The sequence below is a fragment of the Calonectris borealis genome, chromosome 7, assembly GCF_964195595.1.
Source record: "Calonectris borealis chromosome 7, bCalBor7.hap1.2, whole genome shotgun sequence".
Classification (NCBI taxonomy): domain Eukaryota; kingdom Metazoa; phylum Chordata; class Aves; order Procellariiformes; family Procellariidae; genus Calonectris; species Calonectris borealis.
In genome coordinates, this window is record NC_134318.1 from 26,689,325 (window position 1) to 26,715,094 (window position 25,770).

Consider the following 25,770-nt stretch of genomic DNA (forward strand, 5'->3'; position numbering starts at 1 on the left):
AGAGCGCGTGCGCGGCAGCTGGCACCCGGTGAACCGGGGAGCCGCTCCTAAGTGTGCAGTGAGCTGCCGGCCAATAGGGCGGGGAGGTGTGCCCCTGCGCGTGCGCGGCAGGCCCGCGGGTGAAGGGGGGCAGGCCTCGGGGCGCATGCGTGCCCGGTAGGGCGTGGGGCGGGGCTGGGGCGCATGCGTAGCGGCTGGTGGCGCGAAGTGCTGTTGGGTGCTGTTTCGGGTGGGAGGTGAACCGGCGTTTTCGGCGGAGGGGACGCTGAGGTGCGGCGGCGGCCGTCCGGCTCCTTCCGGGTTCCATGCTGGGTGGGTGGAAAGAGGCGGGAATGCTGTTTCTCGGTGGGAGGTTTTGTGTCAGGTGCAGCCCTGGGGTTCGGGCTCGGCGGCCCGGTCGAGCCGCTGAGTGAGCCGTTGCCGGAAGCTCAGCGCAGCTGTGGAGGCTTGAAGGGGTCTGTGAGGGAGAAGCGCACGGAGCGGGCGGGTCGGGGAGGATATATTGGCCTCGTCTTACATCGAGAGATGCGCTACGTGGCCGCCCATACCTTTCCTCTCGGAAGAGATGCCAGCTCCTGCGCTCGGGGCTCCTTTCGACTCTGTCTCACTGTGTTTCCTTTGCTTTTTTTGACTCGGTCTGCCTGCAGGTTGCTGTCGTGTGCCGTGCCAGCTGCCTCTGGCTTGCGGCAGTATCCTGTTCACGCCTTGCTCTTCAGAAGTGGATGGGGGAGAGGGCATGCCCCCCTCTTTTTAGAATGGAAGGCAGTTGAGGGGGTGAAGGAGAGGTAATGGGTGAGCCAGTGCTGGATCACTTATTTTAATGTGCAGTCTGCGGTATTAGCTTTAATTTTCATTTTCAGGCTGGCCTTTAAGTAGTTTCTGAAACTCCTCCAAGTGTTTGTAATTTAAAAAAAACTTAAGTAGTTGATAACTTACAGTGTATTAATGTACAAATACTGTGAAATGATAACAGCATTCTTGCACTTCCCATTAACTTCTTTATATGAGACAGAAGTGTTAAATTTCAGAGTAGTTCTTTACCACGTAATTGATAAGCCTGCTTATTAATTACAGACCTGCAATTTAGTCTGACGTTATTGTGCTGATATTAGAGAAACAGAACAACTTTATTTCTGTTTGTCAAGACAGTAAACCTTTAACATTTCTAAGACTAGAGTGTTACATATTTCAACAGGTGTGTGGTTTTTTTTTTTTAAGTTAATGTACTGGAAAAAAAAAACAACTATAACTCCTGAATATACATTAGTGTCTTACTGCTTCTTTTACTTTCACTCCTTTATTGCACACTTTAAAGCAATGTTTATATAACTTCTTGTTTGCTGAATTGAATGTATTCTGAAGCAGTGCTCCTTTTTCCAGTATACATGTTAAAACTGCTTTGTTTTTTAATGCAGACACTTCAAATGGATCCTGATCAGAAACAAAATGAAAAGTCATCAGATGAAATAATTATGAGAAATAATTTTAAAAATGCCAGATATTTTTGTTCACACCACTGTAAAGTAAGAACTAGAAAAATACATAGCAAATGTGTGAGTTCCATAAGTGTTCTGTTTTGCCAAAAAACTGCACTTTCTGCCTTTTTTCCACATCTGTGTAAGAAAAGTTTGACAACTGATTTCAGTAAGTGGAGTGAACTGGGCCATAAGGTGCCTTTTCTGCTTTTAGAGAAAAGTGTGACGTAGGAAAATGAATTGAGCTGCTTCTATGAAGTCGTTTGTGATGTAACTGCACTGCAAAAAAGAAGTGTACTGAAGAGATTATTGAATTTGTATCTGCTGAGAGTAAAATAGTGTTTTTTAGGAAATTAAATTGGCATTGTATCTTCTAATTAGTTGGATAGTTTGTTTGGTTGGGTAAAGCATTTGTGTCTTAGAGATAACTATGATGATTTCCATGCTTAGCACAACACAATTGTGGAAAAGTTTATTGTTGTGAAATCTAATCAATAGGAGTACAAGAGGTTTTCTTTATAAGTTTTTTGTTTCTATTTTTGAAAATAAAATGTATTTACAGTGTGAGAATAGTAAAATGCAAACTATATCTTGGGTTTTCTTCAGGTTTGTGAGTGTTGTGAAAGCTACTCATATTTTAGACATCAAGTATAACATAGCCATCAATGTTTCATAGCAGTGTTTTCAAGAGTTTATGCAAGGATAGTGCTATGCTGTCTTTTTCACTTCCAGAAATGGACAAAAAAAATTCCTGTGTCTTCAAGAAAGAAAACATAAAACCTGTAGTCCTAAAATATTTTAATCTGAGGGAAAGTCAAAGACCACAGCGTAACTCACAATTGTTTAGAAAAATCTTGTGGAATCATAGGGTGCTCTTGTTAAGAGAGGGCCATAAATTCTTGAAATTCTCATAACACTTAATCTTTGAAGAATAGTTGAATTTGACTTTCTTACACGGAAGTATTCCTCCTGAAACCTAATATTTTAAATGAGAACTTTTATCAGTTGTTTAGTGTCCTCTTTATTTTGCTAGAAAACTTATGCTTTTCAGTGAGGTCCTTCTAAGGAACGTGTGACCTAGTGAAGGCAATCACTTAATTGCCTAATAAGTTACAAAGCTAACATCAGAGGAAAAAGTTTTAGAACCTAAAGCAAGATTTAATTAAAATAATCTTCATAGCTTTAGAGTAAGAACGCTGATATATTTGGTCTGGTATGTAATTTTTAGCAAATGACTGTTTTCTGGTTTCTGTCTCTTCTTAATATTTTGCGTAGGATACTTCCAGAGGTTGCCACATCAAACAGGCAAACAGGTAATTAGCAATCATTCAGCCAGGTAGTGCAAACAAGGAAAAGCAGATGGTAATCAGAACTCCTCAGCTCCACAGTTTAAGTAGGATGTTGTTGTAGTTTAACCCCAGCTAGCAACTAAGCCCCATACAGCTGCTTGCTCACTCCCCCCTTGGTGGGATGGGGGAGAGACTGTGGTATGGGATATCCCTTTGGTCAGCTGGGGTCAGCTGTCCCAGCCGTGTCCCCTCCCAGCTTCTTGTGCACCCCCAGCCTCCTCGCTGGTGGGGTGGGGTGAGGAGCAGAAAGGGCCTTGGCTCTGTGCAAGCACTGCTCAGCAGGGACTAAAATGTCCCTGTATTATCAACACTGTTTCCAGCACAAATCCAAAATGTAGCCATGTGTTAGCTACTATGAAGAAAATTAACTCTATCCCAGCCAAAACCAGCACAAGTGTCAAGGCATTGAATGATTTCAGGGACTTCTGAGCTGTTACCTTGTTTTACAGCAATTTTTTATCAACTCTATTGTAGTCGTTTACTAGTGATGTATATTCTGTAAACAGTAAGCATATAATCCGTCTCTACAACACTATTTTTAATTAGCGAGAAAGAATAAAGAATCTTGGGGAAAAAAAATTTAAGTACGGATTAAAAAAAAAAAATTGCTTTGTTAATGTTACCTTTTAATATAGTATAACTGAATGTCTCTGTATTGAAAGGCAAAAATACTTGATCATTGTCATTTCTTAGGTAATTAAGATGTGATTCCTGTATGTAGTTTTAGAATGCCTTATTATGTGTCAGTACGAATGTCAGCAGTTACATAAACAGTAGAAATAACCAGTGATGCTCTTCTGTAGTAGTTACGCAGTTTTAACACATTTGGAGGAAAAAAAATCTATTAGTGGTCTTGTAATTGAAAATTGACTTTAAATATAATTTACTAAAACAATTCATAATAATACTATTTTCTCAACAAAATGTATTTATTACTGGTAGCAGAACTGTCCTCTAAGGAACTGAAGTTTTAAAAATTGTATTTTATAAGAAAATACTTTTGGACCGTTTTAAAATAACTTTTTCGTCAAAGCAAAGGTCATTGGATTCTTGTTTTAAACAAGTTTTGTTTAATTGTTAATACTGTTTCTTTTGTATTTGAGCCATATTTGGATTATAGTAATAAAATTTTTTTTTTGTTTGGAAATTTGTAAAATGGCATTATTTTAGACAACAAGAATATTTTTAGTCTGAACTTTGAACAGCGTTGATTACTGTCTGAACCTGGAGAAATGGTTGCTACATGCTATTGTGTTGAATTATTTTTATGTTTGTTTCATAAATGCCTGCAGTGAGGTGGGGGAAAAGCATGTTATTTTTCAGCATGAGTCCCTTTATATCCCAGGTTGCTCAATTGAATTGATTTACATCTATATTAAAAGTTATAATACAAGCAAGCATCCTGCTCTATTTGTATCTCTCTGGAGATGGAGAATCCCCTTCCTCCTCTTAGTTCATACCCATATTTAATCTCTAACATATTTTACTTACAGTTTGTATTCAGTTTTTTGGCTCTTACTTCTCTTTCTCTACAAGAGTCATCCTTGTGAATGTGGTAAGTTCTTCTTTCAATGTGCTTAAGATGATTGAAATATGATTTGAGTACTACATAATTTATTACAGTTCTCACATCCCTCTATAAGAAGCTTTTCCAGCCTTCTAATACCTTTTTACTGTATTGTTTCTTGTTTTCCTCTGTCGTGTTTTAAAATGTGGACCCCTAAGTTGTGTTAGTGTTGGCTAGGTCAGTGCTATATAGATGTGCAGTTCCTCTGTACTTTTAAATGGTTACTGTTTCTACAACCAAAGATTATACCTGCTCTATTTGCTTTACATTTACATGGAATTTTATCTGCAGTTTGTTGTTTGTTTTTTTTTTTGGTGCTAACTTCTAGTTAATTTTTTACAGTGACTGCTTTTTTCAGGATACCTTTTGTACATGCGATGTACATTTCTTGCATAGTGCAGCTTTGTTGTTCAAAAGTATCTTGTAGGAGTGTACATGGCTTGAAGAATATGCATTGCTTTAGTTCTGTCAGAATTTACTATTCTTTCATCAATTTTGTTCTGTCACCTGTATGGTTTTCTTTGAGATTTTATGTTTTCTTTATTTGATTGAAAAAAAGGAAAAGGTGTTGGTCTGTGCAGTAAGCCTTTTCATCTGTAGGTCACAAGGGACTCTCTAGGTTCAAGTCATGTTCTCCTTATCACTCAACCCTGTTTAGACGCAGTTTTCTGGAAGTAGCACTGAATGTACTTTGAAATTATGGCGCATTCCAAAAGCTTGTGCTTTTCTTCGCTATCACTTGAGTGTAGTGTCAGATATGATAGCAGCATGCATTAAATAGAGTATCTCCTTCACAGCTGGTGCTAATGCCAAATTCTTTTGTAACTAGATGTTTCAACATAGACCATCTCCTTAGTCAAGGATGTGCAAGTAATGCAGATTTAAAAAACAGCTAATCATCTTCCTTGCTTAAGCCAATTTATTTTTGTTTTTAGTGTCCTTGAAGCTTCATTGGGTGGTGCTGTTTGGTTTGCTTAATTATTCCCATGTGCTCCTGCACGCTACTCTTGAGTTGTCATCAGTGGATGACAGCCAGAACGGTTGTCAGTACTAGAAGCATGTTCTGAAAACTTAAACCATGATTTACGGTGAAACAGCTGTCATAATGTTGGCCCTCATAATTTGTTTATTAATGTGTTTTGACATCTACTTGATACTGTATCATTTAACATGGATCATGGATCATGTACTTTAAATATTTTAAGCAAATATATTAAGTTTGTTCTGCTTTGCTCTGTTGTATCTTATTTCCTCAAAGGCTTTCTTCACTCTTGTCCTAGAGCAAGTGCTTTCATACAGCAGTTTTGAGATGCCGTATACTGTTTCTGGTGCTTTTCATATTGGATTATTCCTCTTGGCTTTCAATATAAACTAATAATTCATAGCTCTTCATTTTATTTCGCATATTTCTTTTAGTATAATTTCACTTTTTTGATCTCCTTATAGTTACTAAACATCAGATGGGCACTTACATTTTTAGTTGAATCATTCTTTGAAGTTGTGGCGTCTTTATTCTTTTTAATCAAAGAAGAGTCTTTGGGATGTAAATGAAAATTGGAAAGTACAAAATACAAAATTCTGTTAATAGCAATGCTGGTATAAATCTGCAACAGCTCTGTTTTGTTTTTGAATGTAAATAAGTGTGGATTTGCATCAGTGTAGCTTTGAAAAGGGAAAACTTGCATCCAGTGATTTGGCTTGCATTTTTTCAAAGAAATATTCGTGCATTTTTGAGGGATGTAGTTTGATTATGTTGTTAGATTGAAGGAAAATCAAGTATTTATAGCTGAGCCACGCTGTAACCCATTCGAAAAAATTTAAAACAGCCCTCTGATCAATAGCCATATTCTCATTTTAATGGTACAGTGTGATACTTAATATTCCTGATTAAATTAATCTTAAATACTGGTTTCAATGTCATAGGTTCTTTACAGCAGTTTACTGGTTATTAATCTTTCTTCCTTTTCTGTATTGGGAACCGAGAAGCCTGCACTTTAGTCTGAATTTTTTTTTAATAATATAATAATAAGTCAGAAACAATGCAGATCAGAAAAAGTAATTATTTTTATTTTCATTGTATAAAGTGCTAGTCTCAATTTGGAAACAGCCTACCCCGAGAAATAGGCTTTGCAATCTGTTCTGAAGCACAAATTTGAGCTGTAACACCAGAGGGAGCAAATTGCATGGTCGGGACTTCACTAAAAATGCCTTCAGTTGTCAAGAATCGTAGGCTAGGAACTAGCCTGTGACTAACTCACACTCCCGATTTTTGCGTCAGAAAATAATGCATTTGGAAATTAACAATAAATGTTAAATCTCAAATGTCAGAAACATTGGGCATTTTAGTTCATTAATATTTATATTCACTAATAAAAATGTGGCAGCAGTTGGTCAAACAGTTAACGCAGGAAAAATTATATGGGATTTACATTTTATTTAAAATATTGGAAGCTTTTCCTGGTTTGTTTTTTATAGTTTACTGAAGAGATTGAGCATGTTGGAAATGACAAATAGAAGAACTTGTAAATGAGAACCTACAGGAAGGTAGTACAATAAAAATACTTATTTACATATTTCCTGCTATTGTGCAGCAAAACTTAACCAGTCAACTAGAATTCTATTAATTTTTATTTTTACATGCTTACATTGAATAGTCCCATTGAACTTGGTGGCAATTCCCATTGTTTAAGGTAGATGTTTCTGAATTTAATTTCCTCATATTCACTCATCAGCAGTAATACTAGCTCCAGATGGTGTATGAGGCGTTGTTTCTGAGGAGGGATGCCACCAAACATCTGTAAATACTTTCCCTCCCTTAAATGAGAAACCCATGCTGCTGTTTTTCCCCTCCCCATCACCTCAGCCTCAACTTTGCACCTACCTGAACAGTGTCAGTATGGTGGCTGGAAAATAGAGGGTGGACACAAGGTCTGTTACCATGTACAGAAGGAAGCTGCCATGAAGCATGATGAACTTGACGCTCTTAGTCATATCATTTAGTTTTAGGTAGTCCTGTGAGGAGCAGGGATTTGGACTCGATCATCCTTATGGGTCCCTTCCAACTTTTCTATGAACAGAAGTGGCCCATGTGGAGATACTTACTCTTTGGGTTAAGTTTGTATCTTCATACAAGCAGGAATATGAGCTGCACAGGCAAGCCACTTTGAAGTGGTTTGTATGTCACACATGCCACTGTTGTAGACAGACTAGAAATTATTTATTTCTCTACCCTGTTTCCAGCTGTCCTGAGTACATGCATGTAGAGGCCAATAGCACTTTGCTTGGAGAGAATGTAAAACTAAGTACAGCTTTAAGGATGCGTTGATTTAGTATACATTACCATTGTTTAAAAAGGGTTAATAATTTGGCATTTCTGAGTGTACTTTTGTGTTTCAAGAATTCTTGAGATATAACATTGACCAGAGGGAATGGGGGGGGAAGGTAATTATTTATATACACTGCAGATATCTTCAGTGTCAAAGCACAGAACAAAATACTGGTTTAAATTAAAAAAAAAAAAAGATACATACGTGTTTTCTCATCTCTGTTCACCTAGCATCAGTTCTGTGACTATAATGTCAGGATGTGAGGATGTGTATTATTCTGCTTCTTTAGTCTTGCTTCAGTAAGAAATTATTTGAAAACTGTAATCTCGATATCTGTGGTTGTTCGACGCTAGCTTGTATAAAAAGAATTTAAGTCTTGTCAAACCTGAATTTCAAAACTTGGAGATATTCAAGATTTATATTGGCCTTGCTAGTTAACAGGCAACGCTTGTTAGACATTTGAAAGTTGTTAATTGTGAATTTATCATTCAAATCTGAAGTTCACACTATAGAATCTGAACTGGAGAGGTGTTTCAGTGATATCAATCCTGCTTTCTTTTAAGTGAATGGTTCTTTCAGATGCATGAAAATCATATGTTAATTTAGCCACTTTAAATTGTATCTCCTTGTTTAGATTATAGCAGATTATAATAAAAGAAAGGCAAGATCCCTTTTTGGATAATGCTTGAAACCAACTGATCATCCCTGCAGTTGTCTATTTCTCCCCCAGATGGGAGTATTTTATAAGTAGTAGTAGTACAGTAATAGAGAATAATTGATGTCATGTTGGACAGGGTGGTTTTTAAGTTATTAAACAGAGGGGGACCCCCTGTTTTATAAAGGAGAGTTTAAGCTTTAAATGATTCAAAATCGTAAGTCAAAACTTTACTGAGGTAATTTTTCTAATGCTTTCTGATGGTTTGTTAAATTTTGTGTAAATGTGGTGAGGAGTTTCCTTCTTTTCTTTTCTTATAGTTAGTTATCAGACCTTCCCTTTTCTTACAGTTATTTATCAGACAAGGTCTGCCAAACTGAAGTCTCAGCAGGAGGAATAGAGAACATCTTCCACGGCACTGAGTTCCAAGCTGTCATAGTTAGACTTCTGTCTTTTGGCAGTTTAAAACTGATAAAGATGCATTTACGCTACAATCTAGCCTCTACTATGACTGCATTTAAACGTACTTTAGATTTTTTTTTTTATGGCAAATCTATATGGCAGATGTGCTCAGTTGTCTTACAACTGTCTTAAATGAAAGTCATTTTTCAAGGTGAATGGTCTAACAAAACCTGACCCAATGTATACTAAATCTTAAGAAAAAAGTTAAAACTGCAATTAAAAAAAAATCGCAGTTTTAAGCAAGAAAATGGCAGATGGCATAGAGGAAGCAAAAAAAAATTTACTTGGTTTGTGTAACGTACTTTAAGTTAGTTTGAGTTCTGTAGAGACTTCTTGTCAGTTACTCCATAGTATTTTTATTCCAGGTTAAAACACTGAGTGCTACAAAAAATAGGAGAAAATTTGGAAACAAGCAGATTAAGCAGAAAAAATCTAGATGACTGCAAATGGCAAATAAGATGGTATAACTTTGAAAATAGTCAAGCTTACCATATCTGCAATATATTACTTTCAGCTTTAATTTTTCTTTTAAGACAGTGTGTACATTTTCAGTCTGTTTTTTATAAATACTTTATGGTTAAAAACACTGAGAGGTTATAAAAATTGCAGATTTTCTTTGCTTAATTTAAAATAAAAAATAATCCTTTATGAAATTGCTAAACTTTGTGTGACATTCTCCATGTATCTCTCCTTTCATTTTACAAGCATTTACTGTATGTACAGTATAGTATAACTTTTTTCCCCAGTAAAGGAAGAGGAAAAGGGAGAGTAAGAACTCCCACAGTTGTCTGATCATTTTGCTTGGATATTGTACCTCATAGTGTAATGGATTATTTGTTTTAATTTATTGCTTAATGCTGATAGTTTGCTCAATATGAAACTGGAGAAAATACTCATCCACCCCAAAAAAGTAATTTCTTAATTGAGCAAATGGTACAATTCAAACATACACAGCTATACAACAGATAATAATGTGAGAGATAATAATGAGAGAAGTGTTGTAGCATGGAAGCAATCTCTTTAAAGTATGTATTTCAGAAATATACAGTCTATAAAGCACAAATCTTCTGTGAAATGCAAATTCATTGTACAATATATGTTTGTTCAAACAATTATTTGCATGAGCATCTATAGATGCTTATGACTGAAATCAGAAACAATGTCTCTGCAAATGGACTTCTGTGAAGTGTTATCACTTGTTCAAATATTTGTAGTTTCAGGGGCATGTGTTTATATTACTTCAAGTACAGCTGTATCACTTCTAGTAAAAGTAGTTGATATGTGTATTGATTAGAAATGTTTCTTTTCTTTAGAACTTTTTTCCCTCAGATGAATTTGAAATTCAGAAAAAGCAGGAAGCTAGGTTCCCATCACTGCTATTACAGCTGGAGAGTGCGAGCTAGGGAATATTGCAGTGACTGGTGAGAAGGTAAATAAGAAGACGAAGCAAAGTTTGTTTACAGTCCTAAGCTATGCAGAGTGATAAAAGTCAAAAAACAAACGTGAAGATTGCAGAAGATTTGCATGACTAAGCAAGAAAATGGTAGATGGCATAGAGGAAGCAGTAATTCCAGCTCCTTGTGCACAGTGATACTTATGACCTAGTAAGTTTCTCAAGTTTTGAAACTTCACGATTACATTAGATGTGACAACATCAGATCGGTGCTCAGAAAAGAAATGTGTGCTATGAATTACTAGGAATGGAATAGGGAATAGAAGAGGATATTGTCATGCCACTTAATAAACCTAGACTGCCCCACCTTTTCGAATAGTATTGCAGTTCTGCCCCCCATCTCAAAGATGGAAAACTTTCTTCAAAAACGTAAGAGAAGGATAGTGAAATGAATTTAAAGGTATCTTATGTAAGGAATTACAGTTGAATGTGCCAGTATACACTAACCTGGAAAGGAGATGGCTTAGAAGGGGAAAGAACATGATTAATGTCTATAAAATCATAATTGAATGCAGAAGATGAACAGTGCACAACTGTTCCCTTTCTCTTCAAACAGAAAGGTTAGACAGGCATTGTCAGATGAACTGTCAGGGCCAAGTTAGTACCAAAGAAAAGGAGAGAGTCCTTTCCAGAGTAGAAGACCGTATTCCAGAATATTGTTAGGGCTAAAAATTTATACAGATTCAAAAGGGGACTGGATAAACCAATGAAAGAAATCTGTTATGAACTGTTGCACATAAAGGTACTAAATTTTAACAGGTAAGTGAAATACAGACTACTTAATGCTGAAAGAGTACTTAAAGAAAGTATTTATGTGCTCTGCAGATGTATTTTATTGTCTTTATTATAGATTGAATAGTGCCTAGATAGACTTTTAGTCTGACCCATTATGTGTGGTGTGGTTTTTTTTTTGCAGCTACTCTGCCCCTTATGCTGTGTCATAAGACACAAAATGGCACTGCTATTAACTGGAAAATCTGATCTAGCATGCATGATGTGCATTTAGAGTGACATTTCTATACCTCACTGTATACTTAATTATACCACTCTAACATCTGGAAGAACAAGTTTTCCTTAGGATATGTAAATATTTATTTTACTGAGATCAGTAAGGAAACTTGTATATGTATTTAGGTGTATTATCAAATATATTATGAAAAAAAAAAAAGAATGGTTACTCACTTACATTGTGTCAGTAGTTGAAGTTTGTGGAACTTACTAGGACAACTAGATGTCCTGGTCCTGCTGTAGCTGCACTGTGACCCCATTTTAGTTTCTCTAAATGCATGTTCACACACAATCTCTGCCTTCATAATTTCTCTACTCTTAGCGCAAATCAAGGATTACAGTGCCCCCTACAGCAACTGTGCTTTTTTTAACCAGGTCAAGCTAGGTACAGATACTTGCCAAATATCCTACCTGAAAGCTGAGACCAGTAATAAACAATGGTTCAGAAAAGCTTTTAAAAACAACTTCTTTACTGACTTCTTTACTTCTGGGCTTCTAGGTAGGCCTACTTATAAATTCAGTCTTCAGCAGTTTCTAGTTGATTTTCTTCCCTGCTGCTCAGAGACTCTTCATCCATCCTGCAGCTATTTGTTTCTGTTTCCTGACTAAATCTCTTCCTCTCGCTTCCTCTCTAGCTCCTATGGATTATAAACCACATGCTTGAGCACAGAATAACTGAAAATGAACTCCGCGGCTTACGATTTATGCCTTGTTCTTTCTGTGTTGGTAAAGAGGACTGTTACAATTTACCTCCTTGTCCATTTTTCTGCATCTTTACTTCCTCTGGAATTAAGTTATGGTAGTGTACAAAGTAATCATATAATGTAATGGTTCTTGGGTAGTCCAAGATCCTTCAGAGCAGAACTTATTCTTGAGTTAATGTATACCTTATTGTTATCACATGTAACAGACCAGAGAATCTTTATAAATCATAGAGGTTAACAAGTAATTTAGGAAGATGCTATCTTAGGTACTCGTTTGCAATCAGTGTACAGTATCATGTTGTTGTTTAATGAAAAGGAAGTAAATCCCTATGTAAGTTAGTTTCAACTATAACTTCTGTTATAGAAGGGGTTAATTTGTCCATCAAATTGTGAATGAATTAGCAAAAGGAATGTTTGGATCCATTCCAGAACCATCCTAAAGTGTGTTGCTTGTGTGATTCTGATTCTGCTATTATACAGAAATTTGTGGGCAAAAAGAAATATGGCAAAAAGCCATGAAAATCATATCAAAGCATTCTTGTACTTGTTAGTTTGTTCTGCCTTTTGTTATCTACAACAAAAGATGTGAACAGAGAAGAAAAAATGTTCAGAAGCTACAAGTATTTTATAAAAATATTTTAAAATGAAAAGCAAGTCTCCAGCACATTAGTGTCTTCCTTATAGTTAGTTTTTAAAGCGATATTTGATATTCATCAGATATTCAGCGTTTGGGTACCAAATTGATCTGAATCTGAATCTTAAGATACTGTTGTCTAATTTACTTTCACTGTGAATATCTCTGCCATGCATGGTCCTGATACAACTCTCTTTAAGATTCAGAGAAATACTATTGCTTTTAGGGAGGCTGACATCAAGCCTCAAGAATTGCAAACATAAGAGATTCTATCAATAACTGAATGACATGAGTGTGATTAGTTCCACTGATATAAATCGTATTTAAATATCACTTTGATTACAAACCTCGCTGATAAATTTCATGAAGTATATTTTGAGAATACTAGTGCGTTAGTATCAGATAATAGTTCGGTAAAAATTACCATGTATAGTATCAGTAATCATACATTAAAAGTATTAAGATTTGGATAAAATTTAGACCTTTAAATAACTGTCACTAAATGTATAAATTCTTATCACACAGAAGCACTCTTAGTGAAATCAATAATAAACCTGAGTATTTTTCAATAATCTGAAATTTCAGTATTTTTTTCTTCAGTCATCTGAAAGTGATATAAAATCATTGGTGAGAAAAATCTGCTGCTGGATAATGGCACTTGTACATCATGGTGCAGATCTTTTCATGACTCAGTTATGAAAATGCATTTGCAGCCATTAAAAAGTCATTAATGCTTAAAAATGGGGGGGTATATCTACAAAAGATAACTGTATTCTGGACAGTGACTTTGGAAAGAATTTAGAGGTCAAATAACTAATGCCTTCTTTGATTTACTACTTATAAATTTCTGAATCAAATCCAAGGGAATATTAAATGTTATCCAGCCCTGTGTTAGGAACAGTTAGATTGTTAGACCACTAACCTGTGTTAGTGTAAGGATTTTGCTTGGAAATTCCTTTTCTTTAGCTCAGTCTATCAGAATCACAGATACTTTGTGTTTTCTCTTGTTTGTTCAGCCCATAGAGGATTTTTATCCTCTGAGTTTCTTAAATTGTAGCAGTTAAGGTGCTTTTTTCCCCCCCCCCTTCCCCATTATAAGAGAGAGACCCTTTGAGAACCCCTCTGGAATAATGTGTACAGTTTCAGTTGCCTGTGTTCAAGAAAGATGAGCACAGAACAAAACTGGTGCACCAGAACGCTGGAAATTGCTGGTTGTGATAACAGGCAACTTTTCTGAGCAGAAGCTAAGATCTGGGAGCAGTTGTGGTCAGAGAAGGATTTACTGAGGAGGTTGAAGTGGCTGCAACTTCCCCTTCCCATCTTTAGCATTGCTTATTGAAGCACATGCTCCTAGACGTGATGGGGGGGAGCAGCTATGCAGCTCTTCCATAGTTGCTTTATGGAAGCAGGAAGAGAAACCCAGAAAAGGAAAGACTAATTTAAATTAAAAGTCAGCATTGGTGTAGTAACAAATGTCCATGAATATGTTTAAGTTCACATACATGACTTGTGAGCTTTAAGCCTTGCCAGACCGAGGTTTCAGAGCAATTTGATGAAAGGGTTTATACGACGTACTTGCTTATGACAATAAGGTATTGGACTTAATGACCTGGGGATCTCCTCCAGCACAATGTTTTTATGAAAGCTTTCGTCTATGAGAAGTTTTTTTCAAGATTTTTGTAACAGATTTCAGTCCAAGTCATTTCCCTTGGCTCATAGAGCTCTGTAGTAGTTCATGGTTGTTAAGACTCTACTTTTTCCCCTGGAATTCTTACAGAGACCTGTAGGGATTGTGGAGGTTGCTAATTTTTTTTCTTAAGTTTTTAAGAAAATTATTTGAAGTAACATGCTTTGTAGTAGAAGTGCCCAAGTCCCTGACTGTACCATTTCTGTAGTAAGTTTTGTTACAGCTATAGTAGGTCATAGCTTAAAAGAAGCAGTTGTAGTGTGGGTTGGGTTCCGAACACCACTCTCTTTATCCTGAAAGGAGACACCAGGGGATATGTCTTTTTCCTACAAAAAAAATCCTCTCTGAACTCTGATCTGACAGGCTGCCAATACTGACCTCTACCTGTTCTTGTTAAGTATTTGTTTGTGAATTACATGTTTTTTTGGAGGTTTTAGAGAATTAAGTTTTTCCCCTCCGTTAACTCTAAATTCAAGAAAGCATCCTCCTTAAGCACATGCTTATCAGCCATTCAAATGTTAAAATGCAGTGAGGTGCTATGCCTGTGAGGTAGCAAAGTGTAAATTTTGTTTGAAAGCAATGTAGTTGCTATGGTCAATTAAAATTAAGTGGAAGTTTTGCTTCATTTGGGGGGGGAGGGTGATCTTTCAAATATATTTAAAAAAATATATACACGAACAATTTTATTGAATGGCTTTTTCTCTTCTGTCAACAAATTTTGTTTTAGATGTACCTTTCTAGATGAAAAAGAGAAACTGCATCCTTTGATGTCAGGCAGACTTGTGCATGCTTTATCATGGGCAGCTGATGAAGAAAGTGCTTTCCTGTAGCACCTGTTTCTCAGCTAATAAATTCTGCTTGATGCAGGTGGTAATGAATTGCATATTTTTAAGGTTTATCAGGATGTTAGGATTTCATGTTCAGAACTGTGGGAAATGTTTGTATGATGGTTTAGGGTTTCTTAGTGCTTCCTAATTGATTTTTTTTTTTAATAGCTATAACATTAAAGATAATTGACAGATAACCTGATCTGTCAGAATTGGAAATGTGTTCTAAAAATTGTATACATTGTAGGAAATTTCTGATGCAATAAACATTTGTTCCTTTAAATGTTCTGCAATTAATGCTAGATGGTTTTATTTTAATGTGCCAAGAAATATAAATGCAGAAATAGCTGCTGGAATTTGATGGCTCAGTAACACACAAACTTACCGAAAGGGCCAAAGCAGTTGAGCTTGATCCCAAATATCCTGAGTATTTATGTATGATGGAATTGATTACGGTAATGTTTAGCAGATTTTGATAGCACATTTTTACATGTTTTCTAGAAGAAAATACATACTGTCTGCATTGTGTTAGGAGGTAGGGTACTTGTACATACTATTAATATTTTTCATGCAAGCTCTTTGGCTTCAAGATTACAAATAACAGGGACTGAGTTAAGGCTACTTATGTTTTTAAAAAGTTTAATAGATAAGAGCAAAGCATGGGAACAAACTTAAGTACTTATCATAGTTATGTAAAACCCCAGTGCAGAACTGTTGCCTGAGATTAGGTCTTGTATCAGAATAGTAAAACCAAATTGAAAAAGCTGTATCTTTGGCTGCAGTTACAATAAAGGTCACTTCTGTGACTGCAATAAAGGTCCTGTCCTTTCCAGGATGCACAGATGTCTTGTGCATGCTCAGTAACTCTGGGATGTTCTGGACGCATTAGATTTAATGTGAGTATGCAGATTAACTCTTGAGAATACAGGCTGTAATTCTGATGTGTGGGCGTTGCGTTGGATTTATGGTGCATATCCTGTATGGTTCATTTAATTGTGCTCCGTAATCTGATGCATCTAGTAACTCTAACAGGGATAGCAGGTATCTGATAATCCAGTGAAAAGAAAAAAATTAAGTGACATTACTTTACAAGAAACATCTTTAATTTACAGTATTACTCACTAGAAAAGGGCAGCTGGTCATTTCCTGGATGATTTTTGTGATGCAGAAAAAATATGTATGTACGTTTTAAAGTAGAACTACAACAACAAAGGAAGTAGAACAAGCATTAATGTATCCCTTTATTTTTAAAAATTCACTCCAGTAAAAAAAGTATGGATTTGTTCACACCCAAAAACCATTACAGTTTGGCCTGACAAGTAATTTCTGCTCAGATAAGCCACAAACTAGCATATGCTTATGCTATTGGTGCTAGACGGAAAGATACACTATCAGAAATCTTGAGGAAATTTGTGTAAAGGCTATAAAGGTTAATTAAAAAAAAGTAATTTTGAAATCGGGACAATCTGCAAAATCCTCCAGCCTTGCACTTGCATTCTCTCACAGTATGCAGCATCCAAGGACAAACCATTCCAAAATACTTTTGTCTTGAACAGCTGTAAGAAGAATTTAACTTTGTTACTGAAGAAGAGATTAAAAAGTGTAAATGCTTCCAGCTGTTGCAATTTACAACTTTAAGTAGTTAAACTGCTATTTTCAACAAGTACTTCTGTTTGTAGGGATATACCACATACAATATTACAGGAATTTAGTATTTCAGATACAGTGTTTGTTTTAACATGTATATGACAAATTGTATTAACTTTAATCTCTGACTTCTTTTTTCATATTTTCTGAATCCAGCTTTCCTGTTCCTTTATATGTTTATGTAGCAGAGAATTTAGTTCATTATCAGTTTAGGTCCTGATTCATATCTGTGTATGCTACCTCCTTTATTTCCTACTTTTAACACATTTGGATTAACTGTAATTAGAAGCATTACAAATGCTTAACATTACAAATTATGTGATCCAAATCCAAGAAGAAATTTATTATAGCTTGCAAAATTTTGCTCATAGATATTAGGGCTAGAGATTATGATACTTTTAATAAAATAAACTATTTTTCCCTGAACTTAAATGTCTTCAAAGTGAACCTCTGGGGAAAAACTTTAAAATGTAGTTGAAAACTAACATTTTGATTAGATACTGCATCTAGTATGCTGATTTTTGTAGACTGGAAGACTTCTCACACATTCTTTATGTTTGGGACTATATATCCCATGAAACATTGTGAGCCCTCACACTGAGCTGCCACAATTTATCATGCGATGAATTTCTGAGGCAGATAGAGACTCAGCAAAGGCAATGGCACTGAAGAAATACAGACATTATTCTGTTTAAATGTTTCTGGTTTGGGATTTTTGGGTTTTTGAAGGTGTACAGCTTTTCAGCTACAATTAGAAGTTTCCCTAGAAACCTGACATTCTCCAAAATACTTTTGCTGTTGAAATTCTGGATTGACTTTCTTCAACAAGCCAACTGATATGAACTTCTGTCTTTTCCTTCATTAAAAAGTCTTATAGCTCCTCTTTCATTTAGTCATTTTAAGAATTGGATATTATGGTGGAATATCTATTACACCCCTAGAAGAGTTGTCCTAATAATTAGTTATTCACAATGTTTTATTTCTGCCATGTACATCCAGTTTAAATTTATCAAGATTCAACTTCCTGGGATCGTTTTTTGGTATGCCCATACCTGCTAGTTAGGAGCCCATACTCGATATGTTCTTGTTGTGCAGACACTGATAGGCTGTATTTATAATGTTAAATTGAGTTTCTTCAGTCTGTCTCTAGAATGCAAGTTTTCTTGTAAATTTTTCTTGGAACTCTTTCTAAAGCTTTCCCATTCATTACATTCATAAGTTAGGGATTTTTTTTTTTTTGTAATAAATATTTTCATAGCACTCTGTCTTTATGCCAAGATTAGCAATGAAATTCTTGGTTCTTAAACTCTTTCATGCAGAGAATGGGTGTATTCTGGGAGTTACTAGCTTTTGAGGTCCATTTTTATGGAGATTTTCTGTAGAGTTTTCTGTCAGTGTTTGTTTTTCTTTATTGTTGCCCTTAGGGTCAGAAAAAAATTGTGTGGATTCCTGAGTCATACAGTGAATGTATATGGAAATAAAGCCTGTGATAATGATTGGTATAAACAACTGACACAAATATTGATAATGAGGTATAAACAACTGACATAAAATATATTGATAATATGAGGTATCTGCTATCTCAGTTCTAAAAACCTTGAATAGCATGGTGACCTTTTGAAAAATCATTTCCTGAGTAACTACTTCCAGTTATTATCATTATAGGCATTATAAAATTATTTTAGACCTTTCTTGTAAGCATATGTATCAACAGTGCTGCACTATCAGTGACAGCTGTGCACAGGGCTATTCATTGGATGTTTACTTGAAGAGCTGTAGATTTTAAAAATTCTAGTATTTTCAAAGAAATATATAACTGCATGTGCAGATGCCAGAAGAAGCAGCTAGCTGAGTTGCCTACTCATCTGTTGAGTATCTTATGAGTAAACTGCCAGGTAAAAGAGGGAGCTGAAAGGTATAAATAAGTGGCAGAAAAACACTAGTATCATAATGAAGAAAAGTGTTGCTTTACCTGTGTAACCAGAACCTGACATGTCTGCCTTTATGATATTATAAAGTTTTCATCATCTTTCTTTTCTTTGAGCTCTAGACCCCTTGTCACGACTTCTGTCTTGATGTTTTCTATCTTGACAACAACCTATATTGCCATATTACTGTTATCCAGTTAGTTTAAAATCTGCCATCAGAGGGAACTTTTCAGATGCTTTGATGCAAAGCAGACAGCTTCTCTTTCCGTGATGCTCAGGGGAGATTGAGAGCTGGTGAAATGAGAGAGTGCTCACAATGCTGTGAGAACCCTTCATCTGATACAGGAGTTCCTCTGGGATGCTGCAGCTGTGATTTGGAATAGTTATTTTGTTGTTCTGTGGGGCTTCTTTGCTAGATGTCGTTTTTCTATCAGTTTGAAAAAGTGAACTCAGAGCTTGGGACTCTTGAGTCTTTGATCTGCACAGCACTGTCTTGCATCCAGCAGGGCTTATTAGTTCAAAGCGCAATGCTGTATAAAAATGATGTATCTGACTTCCATGGGCTTTGGAAATGCAAGCTGGCATATGAGGAACTAGTTCTGGTATCTATACCTGCAGCACTGTTAGTTGTTACTTGTTTAATCTGCCCACAAATAGTTTTAGCTTTGTGTTCTCAATTATGTCATCTTTGCATTTTGATAGGACGTGTTGTAAGTGTTGCAATGGCCACTCATATGAGACAGAACTGGCTTGAATCAGTTACAATTCTGTTCTCAGTTCCTCTGGAGCAATTGAAAGTAGTCTAAAATTAAATATAAAATATTCCTATGGTATTTACAAAACTCCATAGGAGGTTTGGTTCTAATAAAAGCAAGGTGATAAGATTTTTAAGTTTTCAGAGTGATGATATTCTACAGTGTCCAGTAGTTCATATTATAACAACAATTGCTGTGGGTATTATTGTTGTGAGTACTCTTTGTGTCTCTGTACATCTTAGAGCTGATGTGAAGACAGCCCCCCACTTTGCTAGTGATTCCAAAATAGCCTTTTCCCAAAACCTTTTAAAGGAAGTGCTTCTTTTGTCCTATTTGTGACTACAATGAAAGGTGGGGGCATGTTTCCCTCATGATGAGGAGAGCATGAAGGCCTGAAGGAGGAACTGAAATGAAGTTTGTCTGAGCAACACAAAGAGTTCAGAGAAGAATGGAAAGTTCAGTCACAATATTTGGATTATTCTGTTCAAGCTCCAGCCATAGCTGATGCCTATCATGAGAACATAAACAGTAGGAAGTTTGGGAGAAAAGAGTGAATTAAGGGGTATTTAGAATATAGCTGTGTTTGCAATAAAATTTCTAATCAGCTATTTTACAAATTACCTTTGTCAATTTGAATAGGGTCATGGAAAGTGAATTGCAGAATACTGTAGGTCTTAACATCATAGAAGAGAATCATAGAATCATTTAGATTGGAAAAGACCCGTAAGATCATCGAGTCCAACCGTAAACCTAACACTACCAAGTCAATTTCATTTTACAAATTCCTTAGATTTTAATGTTTAAGTGCATCATTCCAAGATTTCTCTTCCACTTCTCTGAGACTAGAGGACTAGCAAAAGACAGTTTCCCAAGAGAATTTGCCACAGGATGTGTCCTCCTGGGAGAAGTCCACTACTGTTCTTCTCTTCAAGTGTTGGTGTCCTTTTCCAGAACGTGGTGAGTAGAATCCTTTGAGGAGGATATAAACAATTAGTATTTCCTTTTATTTCATATGATATAATTTGAAGCAAATGGATTTAATACCTTAAATATCATCTCTTATACTGTATTAAAGTGATTTTTAGGTAATACAGACCTGTGAGCAAAAATACATAATTGTAGTGCATTTCATGTGACTGTACCACAAGTTTTACTTGGATACACATTAAGACATTTATTTCTTACAGAAGTGTGTGATGGACAGAATTTGAAAGATAAGACAATTTTTAACCATCGTTGCAACAATCAAACATCAACTATCATCCACTGAAAATAGTTCAAAATAATTTAAATTGAATATCAGTTTAGTAGGTATATTTATTCATTAAGAATTGCAAAATAGGATGGATTAATGCCTTGGAGCCCACAATATTATTTACCTACATGATTGTCCTCTGTAGTCAGACTTTGAAGTTACAAATCAAAGTAATTTGTATGTTCTAGTTTACCGGACACTAAAAAGAAACAGTTCTTCAAAGAGCATGTATTTTTAAAAGAAATGTAAAGCACAATTTCCAAACAGAAGAAATAATAACTTGTGGTTTTCACAATGAAGGAAGAAGAGTTTTAGTCATGAACTGTATTAAAGGTGCGGAATCTGCCACAAGAGCTATGGATGTTTATCTGAACTTACGTAAGTATGAGTTTATTTTTTAGCATTCAGTAAAAAAAACAGAACTTGTGAAATTAGTCTTTGACTCACAATTTAATTGATAACTTGCTGGTAGTGGCTGTGGAAGCTAATCCAGTAGACTGTAATTTTTATCATAAATCCTATAGATGGTTTTTAAATAATGTGGATTGTAGTTCATTCACTACTATTTATTACGTGCATACTCTATTTACATATATTTTAGTTTTTGTAGTTCCTTTTTTCTTGACCTGTATCTTTAATAGCGTATGGATCAAACACACTGGATGAAAATGATGTTGATATTTAGAGGACATCAGGAGTAAAAATTGCATAATAAATAGTAAATGTAAATGAGGTGGAAGATTACTGAAACAATCTGTTTTAAGTTCATTTAAATTCTTGCAGAATAATTACTTGCTTTACAGAGAGGAAAAACGTAAAATCTTTAATTGCTAGCTAAATACAGACTATATGATTTACTATGATAGTCAAACCTATGTATGGAATAACCATATAATAATACAGTTCCAGGAGAGTTTTCAAGCTGAATTATGCAAGTCCTGGCAACTCTTTCCTCAAAGAGCTCTAGAGGAAGAGTGTGGGGCAGAGGAAGAAAGGGATTCTCTTAAAAACAACCAAATTTTTTGTATCAGGGAGAGCAACAGTATTACAGAGAGGGGACAGAATTTCTGGTAAACAGTTTATTTGTCATACTTTTGCATATAGTATTGCATCAGTTTGGCTGTGGGAAATAAGAACAACATGCAGTACTCGTGTAAATATTTTCTGTATTTTTGGGAAAAAAGCATGGGTGCTTTTGGGAATGTCTGTTTTAGAAGCAAGTCTTTAATTCAATAAATGTTTACACATTTTTACTTCTGTGCCTAAGAAAAGCATACAACGTATGAAGTGCTGAATCAAATATACATCTCTTATACCACAAAAATTTATTGAAAAGTAGCTGCTTTACTGTAAAGTCTAGGAGAGTCCTCTGCTTTCTGCATTTAGTCAGATCCGCTAAGTGGAAGGTGCAAGAAATCCTGTCATAGACACTTATTGACTAATTTGCATTAAGAGGTATTTCTTCCTTACCTCCATTAGTAATTGGCTTCAATCCTGAATGATTTCATTAGCTACGTAAATGCTTAATCTCTTGAAAATCCTAAGAGATTTTGCTAAGCTCTTGCCCTCATTGAAAGCTGTGATAATTTGTTCTAGTTAATTTTGTATTTAAATACATTGCCTTTCAGTTCCACTAAATGTTCCTTGTTTTTCTTTTTTAAAATCATGGAGAGATGAATAAGAACAGCAGTTTTACCCTGTCTGTTCTATTATTTTGCACCCCTCTGCTGTTTGCTCTCACTAGATTCTTCTTTAAGCAATACCAATTTTTTCAGTTTGTTAGTGCAGTCACTGCAATTGTATGTGAGGTAAAATTAAATACTTATGGAAGTTGATGCCTGTTTTTTCAACATACAGTAGTATTTATGAGACAGCTGTAATTTGTGCTGTAATTATTCTTTTGACGTACGAAAGGCTTTGATCTATTCAGACTTGTCCTGCACCTTTTTCAAAGGAAAGAGAACAATTTGTAAAAGGTTGCAGAAGAAAGAGCTGCTTTAAATCTGTTTTATAGTCTTACTGCAAGTATGTAAGAAAGCTAAATAGCCTTTTTACTTTCTTTTCCACTGGAAGTGTACATCGTTGCTGATACCTATTTTGTGTTGATACGGGGGAAAAAATGGCATTTGTACTAACTCTGGAAAAATTCTTTTGGAATCTCTTAATGGGGCTCTATCGCAAGGGGATTTGTTACAAGGAGTTCGATACATTTTTATCCCCTCCAGAATGTTGACTGCTTCATCAACAGCGAGAATATAAGAATGTGGAGTTAAATCAGCAGGGAGATAGAATGGTTTCCTGTTCAATATAAACCAATGCATATACTAATATAAGTATAAACAGGAATATATAAACAGGGAATGGCTCATGAAAACAAACAAAACAGGCAGCATTCTTGAAGAGAAAGTGGTGATGGAAGTGCTTCCAAGCTACTTTTGTGTTCTCACAATCTAGTTGAACGAGGAAGTGGGAAAAAAATTCTTGATGTGTCTTAGCCTTTGTGGTCCCTCCTAGGTGTAGTGCTGCTGCATGCTTGCTACCTTTTTACTAACTAATTCTCCTAGGTCTTAGGAGACTTGACAAGAAATTCTCAAAACAGAACCATCTCTCTCTGTGTTGAGGGAGGCTCCCTTTAGAGCACATAATCTGGACCCCGGTATAGAAGCCCGATAGAGACTTTTCTACTGGTAAAGAACCTGTTTCCCGGTAGGATTTTATCCTATTTTCACATCTGTCATTCAACAGTCTTTCGGATGCATGGCTACACACCCACTCCTTCATCTGTCAATGAAGATAGTCTTCTAGGTATTCATAATCTCTGCTAGAAGGGCATGGAATATTCAAGTCCTTGGAGAGTGTCCTTATTGCGCCACAGTGAACAAGCACTAAGATAAGATATGAGCACTGAGATACGATGTAAGGCCGGAAGCATAGTACCGCTTTCCAAAATACAGGCACTTTCCCTGGAAACTCAGTCTCTGTGGCATTTCTGAAGAATTTCTCCAGCTCTGGAGATCTGCAGCGATGCCATCTGGAGTGCCATTTACTCTCCTGCAAAATCTATGCATCTAAACATATTGCAACACTTAGCAAAACATTACTGTTGTCAGTGTTTTAAAAACAAAACAACTAGAAAACTCTTTTCTAAGTAACATAGTTTGATAGGCGGTTGGAATGCAAATGTGCATATAGTTGACCTCTGTAGAAAAGGGTAAAGCAGAACACCATTTGGCAAAATCTTCCACAACGTTGTGCTGACAATAGGCAGATTCACAATCTGCCCTTCTCTTCTGCTGCGGAGTCCCATTAATAAATCTGTAGGTCAAACTGAAAGACAAAGGGTAAGTCTTAAAAGTACCAGTCTGATGGTACTGGAACATTCACAGTGTAACTGTGCCAATGTGTCAATACAGATACAATAATTTTCAGTTACTTCTATTCAATTGTCTGTTCTAGTTTTCTGAAAATTTCTAAGCAACGCTTTACATATCTTTCTTTGTTTTCTTAAATATGATAAAGATACCTAGATACTTGAAGATGCATAGAAAAAGGTGTTTAAGGAGAAAATGATTCTTGACAAGTAAGAGCTTGGTTACTAGATAAATTGATTGAGTCCATAAAAGGTAATTGTAAAATGTTTCATTTAAACTACAAGGATTGCACATACAGTAGAGCATCTTTTATATATTAAAAGGTTTTAACTAAAGAGTGGTTATTGGTAAAGGTATGTAAAGATTTTTTTTTTTTTCTTAAATAATCCTTCCAAGCTGCAGTTACAGCTGTAATACTTTTTTTTTCCCCAGTTATCAGATACAATATCCAAATGCCATACATGCATTTGCAGTTAGTAATTGAAGCTGTATATCAAACTGGCACTCATTTTTTCAGAAATTCCCAGGAAAGAATTTTCTCTTGACCTGTGTTTTCATCCCTATCCAGATAATATTTTGTTTTTGTGGGTCTACTTAGTTTCTCTGATCAATCATGAATTCTAAGTATATGTTATCTGTGGAATAAACTATAAATTGGCATTCTAATGGCTGTAAATCTCCTAGTAATTAATGACTGATTAGCATGAAAAAATTCTGACAAAATATATAGCTTTAGAGTCTTTTAAATGATTCATAGAATAGGAAAAATGCATACTTTCTTTTAAGAGAGCCTTAATGGGTTGTTCTATGGAAGTGTTCTTTTATCTTGCTGTTTCAGGAGGGTAAATTCAAATGTTCAAAGAAAAGCAAGCAGTATTTCTAAACAGTACTAGAATGCATATACCAGCGAATAGGTGTGATAACAATTCAATTGACTTGCACTGGTGAATATGAACATCATATACTGAATCTCAGGTTTGCAGTTTTAACACCTGTAAGTCTTCCTTAAGTCTGCTGCCTTCTCTTGGTAGGACTGACAGCAGAAGCCCATCCTTGGTTCCACTAAGAATTTTTAAAACCTGGAGCTACTTTCTATATAGTTACTCTTTAATTATTCAGTTATAAGTGGGTTAGTTTTTTTTTTTAATGTTTTGTAGCAAATGCTTTCCTTTGTCAGAATGCATGTTTTATTTATTGAAGTTGTAGAAATTTGTTACATAACATTTAATTACAGGGAAGGAGCAAAATGTGTAACGTAAACTTCACAAATGTATATGTTTGTGCCATAGCTTCTAAAATATCATTGTAATGGGGACTAAAAATAACAGTATTTTGTTATTGTCGCTTTACTTGATGTTTTAAAAAATTGCTGTTGACAACCTTGTAATAAAATAACACTAACTGAGCACTTGTGTTCGGTCAGATAAGGCCTTATCTACTCAAGATACTTTTGTTCCTGTGAACATTCAGAATGTAGAGCTAATAAATTATTAGAGGAGGATGCTGTGTTGCTTTCTGGCTTACATATTAACAGCAGTATTACAGTTGCAAAAAAACCTTTATTTCTGGTGATGTGCCAGTCACTAAAATGTTAACTTTAAATTTAATGTTTTAAGCTGAATTTGCAATGTTGGAAGAACATAAATATCCTCATATTTAATGTAGAT

The 25,770-nt window shown here is 35.6% G+C and overlaps 1 long non-coding RNA gene across 8 annotated transcripts; it reads left to right on the forward strand.

Annotated features, from left to right (window-relative positions):
- The first annotated feature begins 149 nt into the window (after window positions 1-149).
- LOC142084283 (uncharacterized) lies at window positions 150-25,586 on the forward strand. 8 transcript variants are annotated; one of them, XR_012674307.1, is made up of 5 exons: window positions 162-270; window positions 648-792; window positions 1,416-6,935; window positions 8,723-20,434; window positions 20,665-25,584. It is a non-coding gene; the product is annotated as an uncharacterized LOC142084283 (long non-coding RNA). The 8 variants fall into 8 exon arrangements; XR_012674309.1 differs by having other exon boundaries at window positions 1,416-4,379; window positions 20,665-25,581; XR_012674308.1 differs by having other exon boundaries at window positions 1,416-10,263; window positions 20,324-20,434; window positions 20,665-25,556.
- The last annotated feature ends 184 nt before the right edge of the window (window positions 25,587-25,770 follow it).